Source organism: Bombina bombina, chromosome 5 (genome assembly GCF_027579735.1).
Source record: "Bombina bombina isolate aBomBom1 chromosome 5, aBomBom1.pri, whole genome shotgun sequence".
Taxonomy (NCBI): domain Eukaryota; kingdom Metazoa; phylum Chordata; class Amphibia; order Anura; family Bombinatoridae; genus Bombina; species Bombina bombina.
Window position 1 is genome coordinate 314,337,233 of NC_069503.1, and position 25,438 is coordinate 314,362,670.

Sequence of the window (25,438 nt, forward strand, 5' to 3'; positions counted from 1 at the left end):
ATTCAAAAGTGCGTCTCCCATGAGTATAGGTAAATTCTTTTTGACAATCTTAATAATGGAGTCATATTGTCTACTACAGTATATCTTGTGCTGAAGATGATTTTCTCATCCTGTGTAACAAGTTTTTTAGACCTATACCTGGGTTTGTCCTTTAAAAGAGTTGACCTGTCCAAAGCTTGCACCTGAGATGTAGCTTTTTCTATCATGGACATTTCATACCCTCGTTCAATGAATTTCCGTTTCAACAGGGCACTTTCTGACAAGAAAGTTTCATTTTTGAACAATTTCATTTTAATCTGATAAGTTCACCCTTTATCATACCAAAGCCCGTGCACTTAGGATGCAAACTCTTTGCATGCAAAAGGGCATTGGACTTGATTGGTTTAGAGTAGAGCTCAGTGGTGATGACACCGTTGCAAAAATCACCTATAAGCGTTAAATCAAGATATGGAATCTTAATTGGATCACAAGTATACGTGAAGCTTAATCCACATCTGTTTATGTTAAGGGTTGCAACAAACTCATCAACCTCTTGCGCTGTACCTACCCAGATAAAGAGCAAATTGTCAAAGTAACGCCTGTAAAATTTGATACATTGACAAAAACAGTTTTCCTGTCCATAAACGTGGAACAGCTCCCACCAACCCATATACAGGTTGGCATAGGAGGAGGCAAATTTTGCCCCCATAGCTGTTCCACGTTTCTGGAGAAAAAACTCATTTTCAAAAAGAAAATAATTGTGATTGAGTAGAAATTCTATCACATCAATGACATATCTTCTGAAATCCACTTAATAATTACTATACCTGTCCAGAAAAAATCTTACAGCATGTAGGTCCAAATTATGTGGAATGGCTGAGTACAGCCCGACAACATCCACGGTGAGCCACACATGATTCTGAGACCAGGTTTCCTTATCCAACAGATTCAAAAGATGTTTGGTATATTTGAGAAAGCTAGGGACAAGTTGAACTAAAGGTTGGAGAATATTATCAATCCAGGCCGACAGCCTTTCCAAAAGGGAGCCAATGCCCGAAACAATAGGCCTACCCTTGATGGACTCCAGAGACTTGTTGACCTTTGGAAGGTGGTGGACGATGGGAATAATAGGATCCTTTACATAAAGATAATTCTGAGTGTCATTATCAAAAAAATGCTGCTTCTCTACCACTATCCAAAAGGTCATACACAAGTCTCTGGTAGTCTGAGGTTGGTTTTTTTCCTAATTTTATATAAACATCAGTGTCATTGAGTTGGCGATAGGCTTAGTCAATGTAGTCCCCTCGATTTAACACCACCACGTTACCTCCCTTGTCCACTTGTTTAATTATGATGTTAAAGTTATCTTGCAGGGACTTAAGGGCTGTCTTCTGTACTAGAGACAAGTTTTGAGTCCTCTTAGAGGAATTTAGACTATCATGCAGGCTTTGCAAATCCATTTCCACTTTCTTATGGAAAAGTTCCAATACACTACGCCTACTTTTGGTAGGATAGAAAATAGAAGGTGGTTTGTAGCCTGCATGTGTACTTTTAACCCCCTGTTTTACCTTACTGGATTCAACTTCCAGTTCTAAGAGGGACATGTAGTCATGCACTTCATCAAATGATAGATCAATAGGTGTAATTTCCAAGGGACAGGGGTCATATTCAATGTCTAAAGCACTAGAGGGAAGCATGTTTGGCTGTGTGAAGAACTTTTTTAATGTCAATTTACGTATAAACTTATTGACATCAATAATTGTATCAAAAACATTAAAGTCCTCAGTTGGTACAAAACCTAATCCCAGCTGTAGTAATTGTTTCTGTGCATCTGTCAATTGATGTGAAGAGACATTAATTATTGTGTGACTTTGTATTTGTTTTTCTGGCGATTCCCTCTCAAACCATACTTTTTGTCTGCTTGTGCTGACACGTTTACCCCTTCTCTTTCTTTTTCTAAACCTATGCCTTTTGTTCTTTGTTCCTTGGGAAAAACCTGTGTGGAAGCAGTTTGGTTCACATTATCAGAACACTGTGTATTGATTTTTACCTCCCTGTCATCAAGGACTATTTCAAAAGTAGGTGTAGTGGTTCTAATAAGTTCCTGACTAGGTCTACTTGAGCTATCTGTAGTGTGTGATTGTGAGATCTCATGTATAGTCATGTTCTCAATGCTTACACTGTTGTTACTCTGGCTATCATACCTGATTTGATTCTGTTCTTGTGCCTCGTGGAGCATGGTAGGTTTGGAGTTGTCTTCCTTTGTTGAAGAGGCATCTGTATCTGACAAGGAAACTTGTTTAGCACGTGTTTTCTGATTTTTCTTATTATTGTGTCTCCTAGATTTTCTTTTATAATTAGACCAGAGATACACCATATTGTTCTTATAGTCTAACACCCTCTCTCCAGTGCCGCTAAAATTTGTGGACCTGATTGTTCTCTTCCCAAAGCTCAGTAATGATGTTTGTGCCTTAAACCATAAGAAGGCGATGTTATTCAGTATCAATATCTATCTCTAAGAGGGCATATTTCGATACTTTTACTAACTCATATCAAACAGTCTGACCAACAGTTTAAGATACTCTATTACCTATATATTAAAGAAACATGTTTTATGGCAAGTCATTGTTATCGTGTTTCTATTATGTTAATATTTGATGCCTGATTAGTTTAATTAATATCTCATTTTTTCTTTATTTCATGTACCAATATACAAGGTTAATATTAGTAACCTTTATTGATATAAGTACACAGAATTATGAGAATACAAAGGGCAATTTTGATATTGGCTTAAGAGCTGTTTCTAAAATATATATATATATATATATATATATATATATATATATATATATATATATATATATATATATTAGGGAAAGTGAGATATTGGCACTTATTATTATAAGTATCCTAAAATCAGGGGCCTAGATTTAGAGTTGGGCGATAGCCGTCAAAACCAGCGTTAGAGGCTCCTAACGCTGGTTTTGGGCTACCGCCGGTATTTGGAGTCAGTCAGGAAAGGGTCTAACGCTCACTTTCCAGCCGTGACTTTTCCATACCGCAGATCCCCTTACATCATTTGCGTATCCTATCTTTTCAATGGGATCTTTCTAACGCCGGTATTTAGAGTCATGGCTGAAGTGAGCGTTAGAAATCTAACGACAAAACTCCAGCCGCAGAAAAAAGTCAGTAGTTAAGAGCTTTCTGGGCTAACGCCGGTTTATAAAGCTCTTAACTACTGTGCTCTAAAGTACACTAACACCCATAAACTACCTATTTACCCCTAAACCGAGGTCCCCCCACATCGCCGCCACTATATTTAAATTTTTTAACCCCTAATCTTCCCCTCCGTACACTGCCGCCAACTACGTTATCCCTATGTACCCCTAATATGCTGCCCCTAACACCGCCGACCCCTATATTATATTTATTAACCCCTAATCTGCCGCCCCCGCTATTGCTGACCCCTGCATATTATTATTAACCCCTAATCTGCCGCTCCGTACACCACCGCCACCTACATTATAGCTATGTACCCCTAATCTGCTGCCCCTAACACCGCTGACCCCTATATTATATTTATTAACCCCTAATCTGCCCCCCTCAATGTCGCCTCCACCTGCCTACACTTATTAACCCCTAATCTGCCGAGCGGACCGCACCGCTACTATAATAAAGTTATTAACCCCTAATCCGCCTCACTCCCGCCTCAATAACCCTATAATAAATAGTATTAACCCCTAATCTGCCCTCCCTAACATCGCCGACACCTAACTTCAATTATTAACCCCTAATCTGCCGACCTAATCTTGCCGCTACTGTAATAAATGTATTAACCCCTAAAGCTAAGTCTAACCATAACACTAACACCCCCCTAAGTTAAATATAATTTAAATCTAACGAAATAAATTAACTCTTATTAAATAAATTATTCCTATTTAAAGCTAAATACTTACCTGTAAAATAAACCCTAATATAGCTACAATATAAATTATAATTATATTATAGCTATTTTAGGATTTATATTTATTTTACAGGCAACTTTGTATTTATTTTAACCAGGTACAATAGCTATTAAATAGTTAAGAACTATTTAATAGCTAAAATAGTTAAAATAATTACAAATTTACCTGTAAAATAAATCCTAACCTAAGTTACAATTAAACCTAATACTACACTATCAATAAATAAATTAAATAAAATACCTACAATTACCTACAATTAAACCTAACACTACACTATCAATAAATGAATTAAATACAATACCTACAAATAACTACAATTAAATAAACTAACTAAAGTACAAAAAATAAAAAAGAACTAAGTTACAAAAAATAAAAAAATATTTACAAACATTAGAAAAATATTACAACAATTTTAAACTAATTACACCTACTCTAAGACCCCTAATAAAATAACAAAGCCCCCCAAAATAAAAAAATGTCCTACCCTATTCTAAATTACAAAAGTTCAAAGCTCTTTTACCTTACCAGCCCTGAACAGGGCCCTTTGCGGGGCATGCCCCAAAGAATTCAGCTCTTTTGCCTGTAAAAAAACACATACAATACCCCCCCCAACATTACAACCCACCACCCACATACCCCTAATCTAACCCAAACCCCCCTTAAATAAACCTAACACTAAGCCCCTGAAGATTTTCCTACCTTATCTTCACCTCGCCGGGTATCACACCGATCCGTCCTGGCTCCAAAATCTTCATCCAACCCAAGCGGGGGCTGGCGATCCATAATCCTGCGGCTGAAGAGGTCCAGAAGAGACTCCAAAGTCTTCATCCTATCCGGGAAGAAGAGGCGATCCAGACCGGCAACCATCTTGATCCAAGAGGCATCTTCTATCTTCATCTGATGAGGAACGGCTCCATCATGAAGACCTCCAGCGCAGACCAATCTTCTTCCGGCGACGTCCAACTGAAGAATGACGGTTCCTTTAAGGGACGTCATCCAAGATGGCGTCCCTCGAATTCCGATTGGCTGATAGGATTCTATCAGCCAATCGGAATTAAGGTAGGAAAATTCTGATTGGCTGATGGAATCAGCCAATCAGAATCAAGTTCAATCCGATTGGCTGATCCAATCAGCCAATCAGATTGAGCTCGCATTCTATTGGCTGTTCTGAATTTTCCTACCTTAATTCCGATTGGCTGATAGAATCCTATCAGCCAATCGGAATTCGAGGGACGCCATCTTGGATGACGTCCCTTAAAGGAACCGTCATTCTTCAGTTGGACGTCGTCGGAAGAAGATTGGTCCGCGCTGGAGGTCTTCACGATGGAGCCGTTCCTCATCGGATGAAGATAGAAGATGCCGCTTGGATCAAGATGGTTGCCGGTCTGGATCGCCTCTTCTTCCCGGATAGGATGAAGACTTTGGAGCCTCTTCTGGACCTCTTCAGCCGCAGGATTATGGATCGCCAGCCCCTGCTTGGGTTGGATGAAGATTTTGGAGCCAGGACGGATCGGTGATACCCGGCGAGGTGAAGATAAGGTAGGAAGATCTTCAGGGGCTTAGTGTTAGGTTTATTTAAGGGGGATTTGGGTTAGATTAGGGGTATGTGGGTGGTGGGTTGTAATGTTTGGGGGGGTATTGTATGTGTTTTTTTACAGGAAAAAGAGCTGAATTCTTTGGGGCATGCCCCGCAAAGGGCCCTGTTCAGGGCTGGTAAGGTAAAAGAGCTTTGAACTTTTGTAATTTAGAATAGGGTAGGGCATTTTTTTATTTTGGGGGGCTTTGTTATTTTATTAGGGGGCTTAGAGTAGGTGTAATTAGTTTAAAATTGTTGTAATATTTTTCAAATGTTTGTAAATATTTTTTTATTTTTTGTAACTTAGTTCTTTTTTATTTTTTGTACTTTAGTTAGTTTATTTAATTGTAGTTATTTGTAGGTATTGTATTTAATTAATTTATTGATAGTGTAGTGTTAGGTTTAATTGTAGGTAATTGTAGGTATTTTATTTAATTTATTTATTGATAGTGTAGTGTAAGATTTAATTGTAACTTAGGTTAGGATTTATTTTACAGGTAAATTTGTAAATATTTTAACTATTTTAGCTATTAAATAGTTCTTAACTATTTAATAGCTATTGTACCTGGTTAAAATAAATACAAAGTTACCTGTAAAATAAATATAAATCCTAAAATAGCTATAATATAATTATAATTTATATTGTAGCTATATTAGGGTTTATTTTACAGGTAAGTATTTAGCTTTAAATAGGAATAATTTATTTAATAAGAGTTAATTTATTTCGTTAGATTTAAATTATATTTAACTTAGGGGGGTGTTAGTGTTAGGGTTAGACTTAGCTTTAGGGGTTAATAAATTTATTAGAATAACGGTGAGCTCCAGTCGGCAGATTAGGGGTTAATGTTTGAAGTTAGGTGTCGGCGATGTTAGGGAGGGCAGATTAGGGGTTAATACTATTTATTATAGGGTTATTGAGGCGGGAGTGAGGCGGATTAGGGGTTAATAACTTTATTATAATAGCGGTGCGGTCCGCTCGGCAGATTAGGGGTTAATAAGTGTAGGCAGGTGGAGGCGACGTTGTGGGGGGCAGATTAGGGGTTAATAAATATAATATAGGGGTCGGCGGTGTTAGGGGCAGCAGATTAGGGGTACATAGGGATAATGTAAGTAGCGGCGGTTTACGGAGCGGCAGATTAGGGGTTAAAAAAATATGCAGGGGTCAGCGATAGCGGGGGCGACAGAATAGGGGTTAATAAGTGTAAGGTTAGGGGTGTTTAGACTCGGGGTACATGTTAGAGTGTTAGGTGCAGACGTAGGAAGTGTTTCCCCATAGCAAACAATGGGGCTGCGTTAGGAGCTGAACACGGCTTTTTTGCAGGTGTTAGGTTTTTTTCAGCTCAAACAGCCCCATTGTTTTCTATGGGGGAATCGTGCACGAGCACGTTTTTGAAGCTGGCCGCGTCCATAAGCACCGCTGGTATCGAGAGTTGAAGTTGCGTTAAATATGCTATACGCTCCTTTTTTGGAGCCTAAGGCAGCCATTCTGTGAACTCTAAATACCAGCGGTATTTAAAAGGTGTGGCCAGAAAAAAGCCAGCGTAGCTAACGCACCCCTTTGGCCGCAGAACTCTAAATCTAGGCGAGAGTGTATAATACATCTTAATGATATCCAGTACACAGGGTGTTCTTATTATATCCTACTGTTGATTTTCATCTCTAGTATCACTGTGTCTAATCACTATCAGCATATTCTCTTTTTTAGGGGTTAAAATTCAAAAGGGAGCTCTTATAATTTCAGCAATCAATTGTTCAATCAAGTAATCAACCAACCAGCTTTGACCTTAGGGTATATACATATTCAGCATTTAATAGTTTACAGGTCACAGATGAAGGCGTGAGCCGAAACGCCTCTGACCATTTTTTTGTCTACATGTAGTTTGTTTTTATAATTATCTTATCTTTCCATGTGTGGACCACAATAAAAGTGCTTTTTGTTTGCAACTTCTCTGCCTGAGACTCACTTTTTGTTAATACTGCTTGATCATCTGGCTTTGGGATAGCCAGCAGCGGTTTGCCAGGTAGAAATTGCAATTCAGTCTCTAAATTGGACAGTCTTGTTTTTTTACACCCAACCATCATACATAAGCATCATTGTCCGGAGGAATCACTCATACCTTTCTTTGAGGATCTTCACATTGCTGTGAGTCTGGTGCCTGGGAGTGTAGGCATCGGCCGCAGTGGAACTGTTTCTTTGCTTTGAGTTGCGGGGGATCGCATCAGGAGACGGAGCGTGGAACACAGAGTGCTTCCGGGATATGCCGCTTCACTTCCGGTGACGCTTGGGCTGTCGATGCACTGACCGTGAGGAGCTGCTAACGTGGAGGAGTATCTCATTGTACGAAACTGGGCTCCCGTTCCATGGTCTGAATTGCAGACGACGGCCTATTCACTCAAAGGAGGCTCCTTTCGCTCCGCTCTTCTCTTCCCCCCACTGGTAAGACTTGCACCAAAGTTTTCAGTTGATCATTACAAACGGACATACTGCATATCGTTTAAGTTATGGAGACAGGGTGGCATTGTTAAAGACTGTCATATGAATGTTTACTAATTCTTCCTGGTTCACACATTGGGGCAATTTTGTAGTGGTTGGTCAATTTTGTAGTGGTTGGGATGTGTACCCGGTCCGGTATGAGAGTGCAGTTCCCTTCCGTGTTTTGTATATGTCTAAGGTGATTACATATGCCTCTGCACACTTCCCTTGTTCCCAGTTTGTTTGGATTTGAAAGCTTGCATTGTGTGGCTGTTTTAGGGTCCCAGGTATTGGAAAGGACCTTGACGAGGTACCTGGGCTAGTCCCATTTGGCCAGATGCAGTAACTAACCTTTCTATTTTTGCTTTTAAATCTTAGCTGAGAGCTTGTAAGTGTGTGCTGGGTTTTCTCTGTGTGTTGTATTAATTTGTTTTGTAATTTTCCCTATGGTTCTTGCACCCATACCTGTCTGGGGTTAACTGCCTGTGACTCTGGGGACAGCACAGCTTCCTGTGAGTGCCAGTGGCACCCAGGGCTGAGCATGTTGCAGGGTCATGGGATGTGTACCCGGTCCGGTATGAGAGTGCAGTTCCCTTCCATGTTTTGTATATGTCTAGGGTGATTACATATGCCTGTGCACCCTTCCCTTGTTCCCAGTTTGTTTGGATTTGAAAGCTTGCATTGTGTGGCTGTTTTAGGGTCCCAGGTATTGGAAAGGACCTTGACGAGGTACCTGGGCTTGTCCTATTTGGCCAGATGCAGTAACTAACCTTTCCATTTTTGCTTTTAAATCTTAGCTGAGAGCTTGTAATTGAGTGCTGGGTTTTCTCTGTGTGTTGTATTAATTTGTTTTGTAATTTTCCCTATGGTTCTTGCACCCATACCTGTCTGGGGTTAACTGCCTGTGACTCTGGGGACACCACACTGTGAGTGCCAGTGGCACCCAGCAGGGCTGAGCATGTTGCAGGGTCATGGGATGTGTACCCGGTCCGGTATGAGAGTGCAGTTCCCTTCCATGTTTTGTATATGTCTACGGTGATTACATATGCCTGTGCACCCTTCCCTTGTTCCCAGTTTGTTTGGATTTGAAAGCTTGCATTGTGTGGCTGTTTTAATGTCCCAGGTATTGGAAAGGACCTTGACGAGGTACCTGGGCTTATCCCATTTGGTCAGATGCTTTAACTAACCTTTCCATTTTTGCTTTTAAATCTTAGCTGAGAGCTTGTAAGTGAGTGCTGGGTTTTCTCTGTGTATGTATATATATATATATATATATATATATATATATATATATATATATATATATATATTGTCTACACACCCCTGTTAAAATGTCAGGTTTCTGTGATGTAAAAAAATTAGACAAAGGTAAATCATTTCAGATCTTTTTCCACCTTTAATGTGACCTATAAACTGTACAACTCAATTGAAAAACAAACTGAAATCTTTTAGGTAAAGGGAAATAAAGATAAAAAACTAAAATAATATGGTTGCATAAGTGTGAACAAACTTAAACTAATACTTTATTGAAACACCTTTTGATTTTATTACAGCACTCAGTCTTTTTGGGTATGATTTTTTTCAGCATGGCACATCTTGATTTGGCAAGATTTGCCCACTCTTCTTTGCAAAAACCCTCTAAATCTGTCAGAATGCGAGGGCATCTCCTGTGCACAGCCCTCTTCAGATCATCCCACAGATTTTGAATTGGATTCAGGTCTGGGCTCTGGCTGGGCCATCCCAAAACTTTAATCTTCTTCTGGTGAAGCCATTCCTTTGTTAATTTGGATGTATGCTTTGGGTCGTTGTCATGCTGAAAGATGAAGTTCCTCTTCATTTTCAGCTTTCTAGCAGAAGCCTGAAGGTTTTGTGCCAATATTGTCTGGTATTTGGAACTGTTCATTATTCCCTCTACCTTGACTAAGGCCACAGTTCCAGCTGAAGAAAAACAGCCCCAAAGCATGATGCTGACACCAACATGCTTCACTGTGGGTATGGTGTTCTTTTGGTGATATGCAGTGTTGTTTTTGCACCTAACATATCTTTTGAAATTATGGCCAGAAAGTTCAACTTTAGTTTCATCAGACCAGAACACCTTTTGCAACATGCTTTTTGGGAAACGTCAGATATGTTTTTGCAAAATTTAGCCTGGCTTGGATGGTTTTTTTTTTGTAAGAAAAGGCTTCCGTCTTGCCACTCTACCCCATAGCCCAGACATATGAAGAATACGGGCGATTGATGTCACATGTACCACACAGCCAGTACTTGCCAGATATTCCTGCAGCTCCTTTAATGTTGCTGTAGGCCTCTTGGCAGCCTCCCAGACCAGTTTTCTTCTTGTCTTTTCAGCAATTTTGGAGGGACATCCAGTTCTTGGTAATGTCACTGTTGCACCATATTTTCTTCACTTGATGATTACTGTCTTCACTGTAACAATGAGATCCCTCTTATGCTTTAGAAGCTCTCTGTGGACCATGGCTTTTGCTGCAGGATGCGACTAACAAAATGTCAGGAAAGACCTACTAGAATAGCTGAACTTTATTTGGGGTTAATAAAAGGTACTTTAAATGATGACAGGTGTGTACTGACTCCTGTTTAACATGATTTTAAATGTGATTGCTTAATTCTGAACACAGCTACATCCCCAGTTATAAAAGGGTGTTCACACTTATGCAACCATATTATTTTAGTTTTTTTATTTTTATTTCCCTTTACCTAAAATATTTCAGTTTGTTTTTCAATAGAGTTGTACAGTTTATAGGTCACATTAAAGGTGGAAAAAGTTCTGAAATGATTTATCTTTGTCTCATTTTTTTTACATCACAGAAATCTGACATTTTAACAGGGGTGTGTAGACTTTTTATATCCACTGTATATATATATATATATATATATATATATATATATATATATATATATATATATATATATATATATATATATATATATACAGTCATGGCCAAAAATATTGGCACCCCTGCATTTCTGTCAAATAATGCACTACTTCGCCCAGAAAATTGTTGCAATTACAAATGTTTAGGTATTCTCATGTTTATTTATTTTGCTTGTATTGGTATGACACAAAAAAGTGGAGAAAAAAAAGCCAAATCTTACATGTTCCACGTAAAACTCCAGAAATGGACTGGATAAAATTATTGGCACCCTCAATTTAATATTTGGTAGCACACCCCTTGGAAGAAATAACAGAAAGCAATCACTTCCTGTAACCATCAATGAGTTTTTTACACCTCTCTATTGGAATTTTGGACAACTCTTCTTTCGCCAACTGCTCCAGGTCTCTCAGATTGGAAGGGTTCCTTTTCCCAACTGCTGTTTTGAGATCTCTCCACAGGTGCTCTATGTGATTGAGATCTGAACTCATTGCTGATTTTTATTAAATGGTGTTATTATGAGAGTAAGTGTACTTTGTAATGTTTTTTGTGACACTTTTTTGTTTCGTGAAACAGTTATATATATTTATATATTAGGAGCCATGAAAGGGCAATTACTAAGTTTAAAACATTTCTTTTTTAAATGTCAACCAGTGTGTACAGTGTTTCAGCAGAAATGTAACAGAGACAGGCAGATTTATCACTCTGATACTTTTAAGCCTGAGGTAAAAAAGGAGATCTGTGTCAAAAATGTTTGACTTGATATACAAGATTTAGTTTTTTAAATAGACACTAACAGAAATATGTTAACATTTTGCCTTGTTGTGGCTACAGGGAGTGCAGAATTATTAGGCAAATGAGTATTTTGACCACATCATCCTCTTTATGCATGTTGTCTTACTCCAAGCTGTATAGGCTCGAAAGCCTACTACCAATTAAGCATATTAGGTGATGTGCATCTCTGTAATGAGAAGGAGTGTGGTCTAATGACATCAACACCCTATATCAGGTGTGCATAATTATTAGGCAACTTCCTTTCCTTTGGCAAAATGGGTCAAAAGAAGGACTTGACAGGCTCAGAAAAGTCAAAAATAGTGAGATATCTTGCAGAGGGATGCAGCACTCTTAAAATTGCAAAGCTTCTGAAGCGTGATCATCGAACAATCAAGCGTTTCATTCAAAATAGTCAACAGGGTCGCAAGAAGCGTGTGGAAAAACCAAGGCGCAAAATAACTGCCCATGAACTGAGAAAAGTCAAGCGTGCCGCTGCCAAGATGCCACTTGCCACCAGTCTGGCCATATTTCAGAGCTGCAACATCACTGGAGTGCCCAAAAGCACAAGGTGTGCAATACTCAGAGACATGGCCAAGGTAAGAAAGGCTGAAAGACGACCACCACTGAACAAGACACACAAGCTGAAACGTCAAGACTGGGCCAAGAAATATCTCAAGACTGATTTTTCTAAGGTTTTATGGACTGATGAAATGAGAGTGAGTCTTGATGGGCCAGATGGATGGGCCCGTGGCTGGATTGGTTAAGGACAGAGAGCTCCAGTCCGACTCAGATGCCAGCAAGGTGGAGGTGGAGTACTGGTTTGGGCTAGTATCATCAAAGATGAGCTTGTGGGGCCTTTTCGGCTTGAGGATGGAGTCAAGCTCAACTCCCAGTCCTACTGCCAGTTTCTGGAAGACACCTTCTTCAAGCAGTGGTACAGGAAGAAGTCTGCATCCTTCAAGAAAAACATGATTTTCATGCAGGACAATGCTCCATCACACGCGTCCAAGTACTCCACAGCGTGGCTGGCAAGAAAGGGTATAAAAGAAGAAAATCTAATGATATGGCCTCCTTGTTCACCTGATCTGAACCCCATTGAGAACCTGTGGTCCATCATCAAATGTGAGATTTACAAGGAGGGAAAACAGTACACCTCTCTGAACAGTGTCTGGGAGGCTGTGGTTGCTGCTGCACGCAATGTTGATGGTGAACAGATCAAAACACTGACAGAATCCATGGATGGCAGGCTTTTGAGTGTCCTTGCAAAGAAAGGTGGCTATATTGGTCACTGATTTGTTTTTGTTTTGTTTTTGAATGTCAGAAATGTATATTTGTGAATGTTGAGATGTTATATTGGTTTCACTGGTAAAAATAAATAATTGAAATGGGTATATATTTGTTTTTTGTTAAGTTGCCTAATAATTATGCACAGTAATAGTCACCTGCACACACAGATATCCCCCTAAAATAGCTATAACTAAAAACAAACTAAAAACTACTTCCAAAACTATTCAGCTTTGATATTAATGAGTTTTTTGGGTTCATTGAGAACATGGTTGTTGTTCAATAATAAGATTAATCCTCAAAAATACAACTTTCCTAATAATTCTGCACTCCCTGTATATACAGAATGTCTTACATTGTAAGATTTTGATTTTTGACATAGACATTAAGAGTATTTCCACATGCTTAACTGTTGTGGATATTTAATGAATTTTCTACATAATGGAGAAAGGGGGCAATCCCAAATTGTCTATAGACTATCAGCTCTTAAAATTTATTTGTTTCTTATCAGCCAAATTCAGAGCAGAGTTACTTGAATGATCACAAATCTATGTTGTATCATTTTTTAAAAACCCACGACAGCTTATTAGTTTTCAGCCTAAAATCTAAAAAAAAGAACTTTTCAGGTGTTAAATGTTCTGTTTTTGAAGTAGAAACTGGTAGGTCTCTTGAAACTGACACATGCAAGAGTCTATTCATTCCTCTGAAAAGGACAGTGTACTGTAAAAAAATGTTACGTGAAATAACTCTTAATTGAAACCACAACCCAAAAAATGGGTTGAGCTAGCAGGCAAAGCAGACCTCATTATCTTTTCTGTCTAATTATTTACACAAGTCCTCCTTATCTTCTTTTTTACTGTTTACTCAAATAAGGCCAATACTTTGGGCCTGATATATATATAAATATATAAAAGTTTGCCACTCAGGTGAGATGATCTTTTCAGTATGGAGAGTTCCCTAAAAAAAATGTTAGAAACACAAATTTTAATTTGAAAGATATTCATTTCACTCTATAGGGTTATGTAGGTGAAGGAGAGATACCTACATTGCAATATAGAGTCTAAGAAAAATCCCAAAGATTTTCCATAATTTCTCTCCATGCCGACAAGCTTTTGAATATCAGGCCCTCCGAGAGAACAATGGAAAATAAACATTTAGTACATTTCTGTCACAGACACCAACTAAGTGCTTTATTTTTTTCTAAACCTTCTTGTTAACATGGTTTTAGTTTAACCAGAACTTAAGTTTAGAAATGATCAGGATGGGTGGAGAAACAATAGACAAAATGAGAAAATAAAGGTGAAGGAGCTATTTGTAAACAATGTAATACCTTCCAATAAGTTGAATGGATAAGTGGGAACACATTAAAGGGTAGAAAATATTAGTGTACAATGTTCCTTTAAGGTTACAGAAAAGCTCTATCCGTGAAACCTCTTTGTTCACCCAGGTGGCTGAAAAGCCCTTTCCAAGGACTTACCAAGTGCCTTGAGGTGCTGAATTTGTTAAGCCAAAAATTAGTTGAAAAGTGAGATGAAAACGTATTGTTGTCACCTAGCAGATTTTGGCTGCATTGTGTAAATAGTTTTTTGTTTCAAATGGCCGAAAAACTATTTTGCGATTGCAAGAATCATCTGAAATTGCGCTATTGTGATTGTGCCAAATTGAAAAGTAGCCTTTTAGGGCCAAAACCAAGCAAAAATGTGGATCCCAATAGATTGTTATTGAGGTCATAATCCTTAATAGCAAACTGTCTGAAAAGATATCACCATACATGAAAATATTATGGATGTTATTTATATGTTAAAAAAATTCCGCTCTGGATGAATACAAATTTATCTGAATTTATGTTGATTTGGTGACTAGCCCAATATACGAAGAGCCGAATACATTACTGGACAAAACAGACAAAGAACGAATGATTGAGTTTATTTTTTTTGTACCATTTATCTCTAAAAATGTGTAGGAAGGAGGGGTGAAGCTATATTGGTTGGCTAATCAGCTACTTTGTTTGTATTGATGTAGACAGGGTTTCACCATTTATGCAACTATCATCCTGTGTCCAATCCTGTCATAGTATTACTAATGATTGATGTTAGAGATACTAAATGTTGAATTTTAGTCATACTTGCAAACTTGTTTTTTACTCAAATTGTATGTTCTGTAAGCAATGAAAGATAGGTTATTTTAATTATATAATGTTAGTTTTTGTTAAAATTGGTTATATTATATATTTGCTGTTCCCATTGGAAATAACAGTAACAAATCTGAATCCAATATTCATGCGAAATGAATGACACATGAATGAAATTCAGCTGAACTGAACATTGAGAAAAATCTGAAGCAAACCTTACAGATTAAACAAATTTCCAGCTTGTGTACTTTATTTATATATAATTGAGCACAATACAAACGCAACCTTGCATTCGCATTGCTGGGAAGTAATCGCTTCCATAGACTTCAATGGGAGCCTCATTCTCATGCCTTGATAAACGGCATGAGAACCTAGCGCGGTGAAGGGGATACCTCGCCCAGCGGTGGGCAGTAAAGATTAATTATATATGAGAATATACATATATATTTATGTGTTTATAGGTGTATTACATAAATATATATGTAAATAAGAATGTACATAATGTAAATATTTATAGAGAACACACAGTTCCCCAAAGCCCGCACTTTAAAGACACTTTTCAGTGCAGTTTTTTTTTTTAACACCCTAGACCCGCTCACTTTAACCCCTAAAAACTGATTTGTTTGCTCATATTTTTTATTTTTAAAAGAGCACACTACACTGTATTTTGGGGGCAGTTGAGGGACATTTTAAAAATTAACCAGAGGTCTGAACTCAGGTTAAACTTTTGAGCACTAATTACTACTGCAAGCTCGCAGTAGCAATAACCAGCCAATTGTAATGGCTGGTTATTTATTGTGCACCAGTAAACAGGCAAATTTGCCCATTTAAGGGAGTGCATTAAATTAGCTTTCCACTTGTAATCTAGCCCATAAAGTGGTATTTTAACATGAACACTGATAGTAGTTGTCATTTAGGGTGCTCTGAGCACTAAAAGGGATCTAAAAACCACAGATTATACACTGAAATGAGGCGTGACTTCTCTTTCTCTTTTAAAACAGGAGATGCATTTTTTTTACTTAACCAGTAATATTCTTTATGTGTACAATGCTTTTTGTAATATCATTATAAAGGGGTTTTTTTTAAAAAAAAATTCTATTTGGAAATGTCTAAATACTGAACTAAAATTATGATAGAGCATTCAGATAATCATATTTTATTAGCCCCATGTACTATAAGGCAGACGGACATTGTATATCCGCAGCCCATATTTTGTATTGCACAAGCATTTGCTTGTGCAGTGCTTCCCTCTGCTCTTGTGTGATTTGTCAATCACACTGAACAAACAAGTTAGGGGGGATTTAACCTTAAAGGGACATAACATAGTATGAACTAACATATGTTTCTAAGTATATAATGCAGCCAAAACTTACCTGCAAATAATTCTGTTTTAACCTCTATTATCCCCTTGAATTTAGGCATAGTTTTGTTTGCAGCAAACTCCCCCTGGGCATTTACATATATGGAAGGTGCTATCCAGATCATAGCTTCTGCAGAATGCACTCATGCACAGGCATGGTACGGCTTTGCACCTGACTAAAGCAGTGCACAGTATAATGCTGAAGCTTTCACAAAACATGTGACATTATCCCCATGGAAACAGGCAAGCCTCTTGGCAACAAACAATAGCAGTACCTACTGTCCCTCCTCAACTCCCCTTGCTTGCATAAGTAATTATCCTCATGTGCACACTTTGTTACATGATACCAAAATATTTGGAGTAGGACATTGATAAAGGAGATTGAGCAGGCTACACTTGGCAACACTAAATTGTAAGTAATTTTGCAGATTTTTTGAAATTTTATTAAAATACTTATAAGCTTTTTTTTTACACTTATTTTTCCACGCACTGTTTTACCTTTTATAATATGCACATAGCTCAAATGTTTTATGGCATTTTAAAGGTGGTTAAGAGGTTGCAAAGCAGCAGTCAAATGACAGTGGCGTTTGCAACTTGCATTAAACAGGCTCATATAAGCGAACCTGCACTGCAAGGGACCCAAAGCAGCATTCACTACTTATTACATGGAGCCCTATATGTATGGTCATTTAATAGTTTTAGCAAGTTTTTAATAAAGTAGAACACAAACATGTAAACTATGCATGTGTATGGTAAAGATTGCAAAACAGACGGCCAGATTACAAATTTTGCGTTAGAGGCTATGCGGTGCTAATGAGCAGTTTTCTCTCACCGCTCACTTACCTGCAGCGCTGGTATTACGGGTTTTTACAAACCCTGCGTTAAAAGGCAAGAAGTGAGCGTTGAGCAAAATTTTGCTCCTTACTGCACTCCAATACCAGCGCTGCTTAAGTCAGCGGTGAGCTGGTCGTACGTGCTCGTGCACGATTTCCCCATAGGAATCAACGGGGAGAGCCGGCTGAGAAAAAGTCTAACACCTGCAAAAAAGCAGCGTAAAACTCAGTAACGCAGCCCCATTAATTCCTATGGGGAAATAAAATTTATGTCTACACCTAACACCCAAACATGAACCCTGAGTCTAAACACCCCTAATCTTACACTTATTAACCCTAATCTGCTGTACCCACATCGCCGACACCTACATTATATTTATTAACCCCTAATCTGCCGCCCCAATGTCGCCGCAACCTACCTACACTTATTAACCCCTAATCTGCTGCCCCCAATGTCGCCGCCACTATAATAAATGTATTAACCCCTAAACCTAAGTCTAACCCTAACCCTAACACACCCTAACTTAAATATAATTAAAATAAATCTAACTAAAAATTCCTATCATAAACTAAATAATTCCTATTTAAAACTAAATACTTGCCTATAAAATAAACCCTAAGCTAGCTACAATATAACTAATAGTTACATTGTAGCTATCTTAGGGTTTATTTTTATTTTACAGGTAAGTTTGTATTTATTTTAACTAGGTAGAATAGTTACTAAATAGTTATTAACTATTTAATAACTACCTAGCTAAAATAAATACAAAGTGCCTGTAAAATAAAACCTAACCTAAGTTACAATAACACCTAACACTACACTATAATTAAATAAATTAACTAAATTAACAACAATTAAATACATTAAATTAAATTAGCTAAAGTACAAAAACCCCACCACTAAATTACAGAAAATAATAAACAAATTACAAGATATTTAAATTAATTACACCTAATCTAATAGCCCTATAAAAATAAAAAAGCCCCCCAAAATAAAAAAAAAACCCTAGCCTAAACTAAACTATCAATAGCCCTTAAAAGGGCCTTTTGCGGGGTATTGTCCCAAAGTAATAAGCTTTTTTTACCTGTAAAAAAAAAATACAAACAACCCCCAACAGTAAAACCCACCACCCACACAACCAACCCCCCCAAATAAAATACTAAAAAAACTAAGCTCCCCATTGCCCTGAAAGGGGCATTTGGGTGGGCATTGCCCTTAAAAGGGCAGTTAGCTCTTTTGCTGCCCAAACCCTAATCTAAAAAATAAAACCCACCCAATACACCCTTAAAAAAACCTAACACTAACCCCACGAAGATCGACTTACTGTTCTGAAGACCAGACATCCATTCTCAAGGAAGCAGCAGAAGTCTTCATCCAACCGGGCCGAAGTCCTCAACGAAGCCGGGAGAAGTCTTCATCCAAGCCGGACGAAGTGATCCTCCAGACGGGCAGAAGTCTTCATCCAGACGGCACCTTCTATCTTCATCCATCCGACGTGGAGCAGGTCCATCTTCAAGACATCCGACGCGGAGCATCCTCTACAAACGAAGTCTTCTTACTGAATGACGGTTCCTTTAAGTAACGTCAGCCAATCGGAATTAAGGTAGAAAAATCCTATTGGCTGATGCAATCAGCCAATAGGATTGAGCATGCATTCTATTGGCTGTTCCAATCAGCCAATAGGATTTTTTCTACCTTGAAGATGAACCCGCTCCATGTCGGATGGATGAAGATAGAAGATGCTGTCTGGATGAAGACTTCTGCCCATCTGGAGGACCACTTCACCCGGCTTGGATGAAGATTTCTCCCGGCTTCGTTGAGGACTTCGGCCCAGTTGGATGAAGACTTCTGCCGCTTCCGTGAGGATGGATCTCCGGTCTTCAGATCCATAAGTCGATCTTCAGGGGGTTAGTGTTAGGTTTTTTTTTAAGGGTGTATTGGGTGGGTTTTATTTTTTAGATTAGGGTTTGGGCCGCAAAAGAGCTCACTGCCCTTCCAAATGCCATTTTCAGGGCAATGGGGAGCTTAGGTTTTTTTAGATAGTATTTTATTTCAGGGGTTGGTTGTGTGGGTGGTGGGTTTTACTGTTGGGGGGGTTGTATTTTCTTTTACAGGTAAAAGAGCTGATTACTTTGGGGCAATGCCCCGCAAAAGGCCCTTTTAAGGGCTATTGATAGTTTAGTTTAGGCTAGGTTTTTTTATTTTTATTTTAGGGGGGCTTTTTTATTTTGATAGGCTATTAGATTAGGTGTAATTAGTTTCAATATCTTGTAATTTGTTTATTATTTTCTGTAATTTGGTGTTTGTTTTTTTTTGTACTTTAGCTAATTTAATTTATTTAATTGTTTTTAATTTAGTTAATTTATTTAATTGTAGGGTTAAGTTAAGTGTTATTGTAACTTAGGTTAGGTTTTATTTTACAGGTACTTTTGTAGTTATTTTAGCTAGGTAGTTATTAAATAGTTAATAACTATTTAATAAATATTCTACCTAGTTAAAATAAATACAAACTTGCCTGTAAAATAAAAATAAACCCTAAGCTAGCTACAATGTAACTATTAATTATATTGTAGCTAGCTTAGGCTTTATTATTATAGGTAAGTATTTAGTTTTAAATAGGAATTATTTAGGTAATAATATTAATTTTTATTTAGATTTATTGTAATTATATTTAAATTAGGGGGTGTTAGAGTTAGGGTTAGACTTAGGTTTAGGGGTTAATACATTTAGTATAGTGGCGGCGACGTTGGGGGCAGCAGATTAGGGGTTAATAAATTAGGTAGGTTAATAATATTTAACTAGTGTTTGCGAGGCAGGAGTGCAGCGGTTTAGGGGTTAATATGTTTATGATAGTTGCGGCGCTGTCCGGAGCGGCAGATTAGGGGTTACAACTTTTATTATAGTGTTTGCGATGTGGGAGGACCACGGTTTAGGGGTTAATATGTAGTTTATGGGTGTTAGTGTACTTTTTAGCACTTTAGCTATGAGTTTTATGCTACGGCGTTGTACCATAAAACTCTTAAGTACTGACTTTAAAATGCGTTAGGGATCTTGGAGGTAGAGGGTGTACCGCTCACTTTTTGGCCTCCCAGGACAAACTCGTAATACCAGCGCTATGGAAGTCCCATAGAAAAAAGACTTTACGAACTTTATGTAAGTCGTTTTGCGGTACGGCCAAAGAAGTGTGTGGTGCCCCTAAAACTGCAAGACTCGTAATAGCAGCAGTAGGGAAAAAACTGCGTTAGGTCCTGTTAACCCTGCTTTTTCAGCCTAATGCACAACTCGTAATCTAGCCGAGAGTGTTTTCTGATTTATTGGAATGCAGTTTATTGCAGACCTCAATTTTATGTAATTGATCATCTATTATGGTGCAATGTCACAAAAATCCAATAGAAAGCGATTAAAAAAATGATTTTCTAGAGTGGACTTAAAATGCCACATATTGAGAACTCCACAAAACATATTAGCAAATACCCTTTATGAGTTGTGAAACATTCTTGCTTATGTGTAATATTAATATAATTTCAGCCTTTTTAATTTTGTTTTATTTTATTGTCCACGCTGTTAATTTGTTCTCACTAGATGTATTACATTAATTTTATGTTTATCTGAGAAGCATTTATTAAAAATTTAATAAAGTTACAAGTTCCCACACTTAGCTATGTCCATTAAATTTTAATAAAATGCAACAATTTAACAAAGAATGGTTAAGGCAGGGTTATAAAGATACTGAATTAATATAATGATATTATAACAATATCTTCTTGTGAGCCATACAAAAAAAAAAAACAACAATAAAAGATATAATTGCGTATTACAACACTAATGAATTTTGCCAGCATGATATTGACATTGCTTATATTTGTTCTTTTTTATACTCCGCTGGATTATCATGATCTGCATTTTTCTTCATAGATTCTACATTTTGATAGCAAAATTGTATAGGTGTAATCACTTTCTTATCTCAAGATAAATACTCTAATTTGCTATAATTTTCAACAACATGTGCAGTAAATTATCTGTGGCTATGAACAAACACCTTTTACATGCTAATATGTTGCACCTGTTCATGACAAGCAATAATACTTCTGGTTTATAACCTTCTGCTGTTAACTTTCTATTCATGATATGCAATATATTCCTTTTTGTTTAAAAAAAAAAAACAAGAAAAAAGGTAATATGCATTTAGAAAATATGCAGCTATTAAACACATGAAATGAAGACCATATTAATTGTGAGAATGGTTGTGAAAGGTTAGATATTTAAACATTTTAGAGAGTGATGAAAATGTGTAAAATAAGTGTGATATTATATGAAGATATTGTGATGATGAATATGATGTGATTTGGAATGCTTATTTTTCTTCTTTTTATGTTGTATAGGTTATGCATAATTGTAACATTAAAAACATCTTAAAATGCTATAAGAATTTGTGCATAGTTAGGCTGTGAACCTTTTTTTTTATAAAACAATAAAAATGTTAAAAAGTGTAATATTGTACAAAAAGATATCATTAAGAATATCAAAGCATTTATTAATTTATTATTTTATATAGTAAGATTATCTCATTTTTAACATTGGAAAATACATCTTATAATACCATACCAGAATATTAATTCTATTTATTCAACTCATCATTAATTGTAGCTCGCACCGCTTCATAAAAATTACATACTATGGAATATTATATTTTTTATAAGTTCTATAAAAGTACTAGTGCAGGAATCCTACTGAAGATTAGGTAACACCCTAATTGCTGTCATATCCTTATATAATCTTCTACTACTACTACTGATAATAATAATAATAATAATGATAATAATAGTAATACAAAATAATAATAAAGATACCAATAGAATGAAGAAAAATTGATAATAGCAATACATTAGAAAGTTGCTTAAAGGTGCATGCTCTATCCGAATCATAAAAGAAAAGAAAATTGGGTTTAGTATTCCTTTAAGCTCAATTATAGTCAATAGAACCACACCTATTCCATAACTGTTCAGTTCTAGGCACATATAATGAGTTCTACTGTGAAAAGATACCGGCACAAAAAGCCTTCAAAACCTTACATAACAAACTTCCTTAAAGGGACACTGTACCCAAAAATTTTCTTTCATGATTCAGATTGAGCATGACATTTTAAGCAACTTTCTAATTTACTCCTATTATCAAATTTTCTTCATTCTCTTGGAATGTTTATTTGAAATGCAAGAATGTAAGTTTAGATGCCGGCCCATTTTTGGTGAACAACCTGGGTTGTCCTTGCTGATTGGTGGATAAATTCATCCACCAATAAAAAAAAGTGCTGTCCAGAGTACTGAAACCAAAAAAAAACTTAGATGCCTTCTTTTTCAAATAATGATAGCAAGAGAACGAAGAAAAATTGATAATTGGACTAAATTAGAAATTTGCTTAAAATTGCATGCTCTTTCTGAATTACATAAGAAAAAAATTTGGGTACAGTGTCCCTTTAATCAATAGTCAACTCTAACACATGCAAAAAAAGAAAAATGTGCAAAACGTTAAAGAGGAATAGAAGGTATATAAAAATAAAAAAGTCAGTTTTGATATAGTGAGACACAATTGTGAGACAAGATAAATCACAGGACTAATAAAGACTTTATGAATGCGGCCTCAGTGAGCTAGGTTATAGATAAAGAATACCCACCATTCCTCTAGAATGCCCAAGATCACCCACAACCAGACCCTGAAGAAATATTTTATTCTATCCAGCTAGACTACTTTACCATAATAAAACAGATATGTGAATATTTTACACTTACATAAACCAATTGCAACTGTGTTTCCTACATTTTGTTTTATTTTTGTTGCTTGCTGTTCTCATTTGATTTGCTAGATATCATGTAATGAGCACCTCATGCAATAATTGATGTTAACACTATAAAAAGCATGGGAAGCAATGCCCAATTCATTTTGAACATGATCTTGCCTTAACCTCACTAGCTTATATGAATCTAGGCAAATGATTATGCAACCTAATTATTCTTGATAAAGCCAGGGGGCACTGCCAAAATGCGTAAATCTGTGCTCACCACTAGTACTTGATTTCATTTGGCTAATTTGTATAACTCAAGAAGCAGGACAGGTGCACTTTCATGCTTTGCTGAGAACGAGTGTGTTTAAGTTTGCAAAAAAAATCCTGTTGTGGTGCTTCTTTATTTTTACAGGGGCCCTACCTTCTATTTCTCCAAACTAAATCACTTGAGAAACCGAAGTGGATTTAAGCTGAACAGGGATATTTCACACTTTGTAAGTTACAAGTGTGTTTTTTTGCTGTTATCCTGTTGTGGCACTTTTTTCCAACTATACAAACCCACGGGGACTGTTGGCTTAATAATTATATCGCTGAAGTGAGCTGAACGGGAGTTTTTACATACTCAAGAAAACTAGCCTGTTGGGGCGCTCACCTACCCAATTTCATCTATACAATACATCCACTTTGCATTGCAACATTGTATTTCTGCATAATAATACGCAATCTTGGGAAAGAAAACTGTGAACTTACTGCATTGGATAACCAAGGTCACATGGCTGGGGATATTGACAACAGTTCACCTCAGCATTCAAGTCAACAATTTGGGACCTTGCAAAACTAAAAAAAGATATTTACTGTGCACAGCTTAAGAGACTCTATTTTTGTAAAGGGCGTCTCACCACCGTCCGCTCAAAATCCTGGGACTATGTATACATCTTAACATTATAGTGTGTCATAATGGATTCCAGACTACACTATTTACCGTCCAGGTTTCATTCCATATCTGCACCAATATCAGCTTGGACCGCACCATTTTATGTTTACCTGTTAATATTTTGGTTAACTTAGCCTTTACATCCTAGTATTTACATTAACTGTTTTTAAAGTTTATTTTTTATATTGTATACCATTTTTTATTATGTAAATGGTACTTATTTATTATTCTTGATGCCGGCTTCTTATGTGTTTTTCTTTCTGTATTTTAAGATTTGCTAATATAACTGTGTCATAGACTTGCACATAACACCATTTATACACAGACTCTGTGTTAAATAAACTTCATTTTATTTATTTTTATTATATATTCGTTTATTTTAAACATACATGCCACTGACAGTTTGCACCCTTCTAGGAGCGCTTATCCAACCCTTTTATCTTTCAACCTAATTGTTAACGCAACTCACATACAGGGTGCTACTACTATTCAACTTACCAGCATTGCACACTTTGCTACAAAGTCATTTTAAAAAGGGCACATGCTCACTTTTTTATCTAGGTGAGGCTGTCCATGCATGAACAGACAAACATTCAGCAACAAAAGTCTCCTCCTCCATAATCAATCTTACTTCACAAAGGCAACTGACAGGTCACACAAATGTGAAATTAAATAACAAAAACACTTTACCAAAATTGTCCAAGATAAAATACACACACTTTGTATACAAAAAGAAAAAATGAAAAATGTTAAAATGTTCTGTTACTATATATTTATATACATACCAGTTGTATCATCAGATAAAAAAAAAAACAATCTCAAAACCAAAATCTTGAATATTTAAATGATAGAGATAGCAGGAAGTGCAAAATATTAACTACATCAACTTATAAAAACACAAATGCAGCAAATCATATATTGAAAGTTAAAAAGTGAAAGTGAGTCTTTAAAGAAGTCCACTCCTTTATAATTTTTCAAGTTTTATCTTCTAAATGATACTGTAGCACAATAAAAAGATAGTATAATGCCACAACAGTGCAATATCTTCCAAATCACTGCAATGATACAGGTAGTAATTGAACTATTCATACATTCCAAGCGCCTGTGAATGGTACTATATGATCAAGCTTAGTTTTTGTAGCTACCTAGCTAGTTAAACCAGACATTTCAAACCATATTAGCCACTTTCACTTTTATAATATAACTGCATCACATATCAGGAATGGAAATACTCAGAGTAGCATCAAATAAAAAAGCACAAAAGGAAAGCATACTCACAGGGTGTAGACTATAATAAAAAAAATCAATGCTTTATTAAAAAAAACTGTAAAAGGAGGTGGGGCTAGCCACCATACTGAGAGGTCGACTCTATTCAGAGCTCCGGATAGCGGGTGATAATAAATGTTTTTGAATTGTGTTTTAGTGCCAATTATTGACCCCTCAGTACATAGGGGCTAG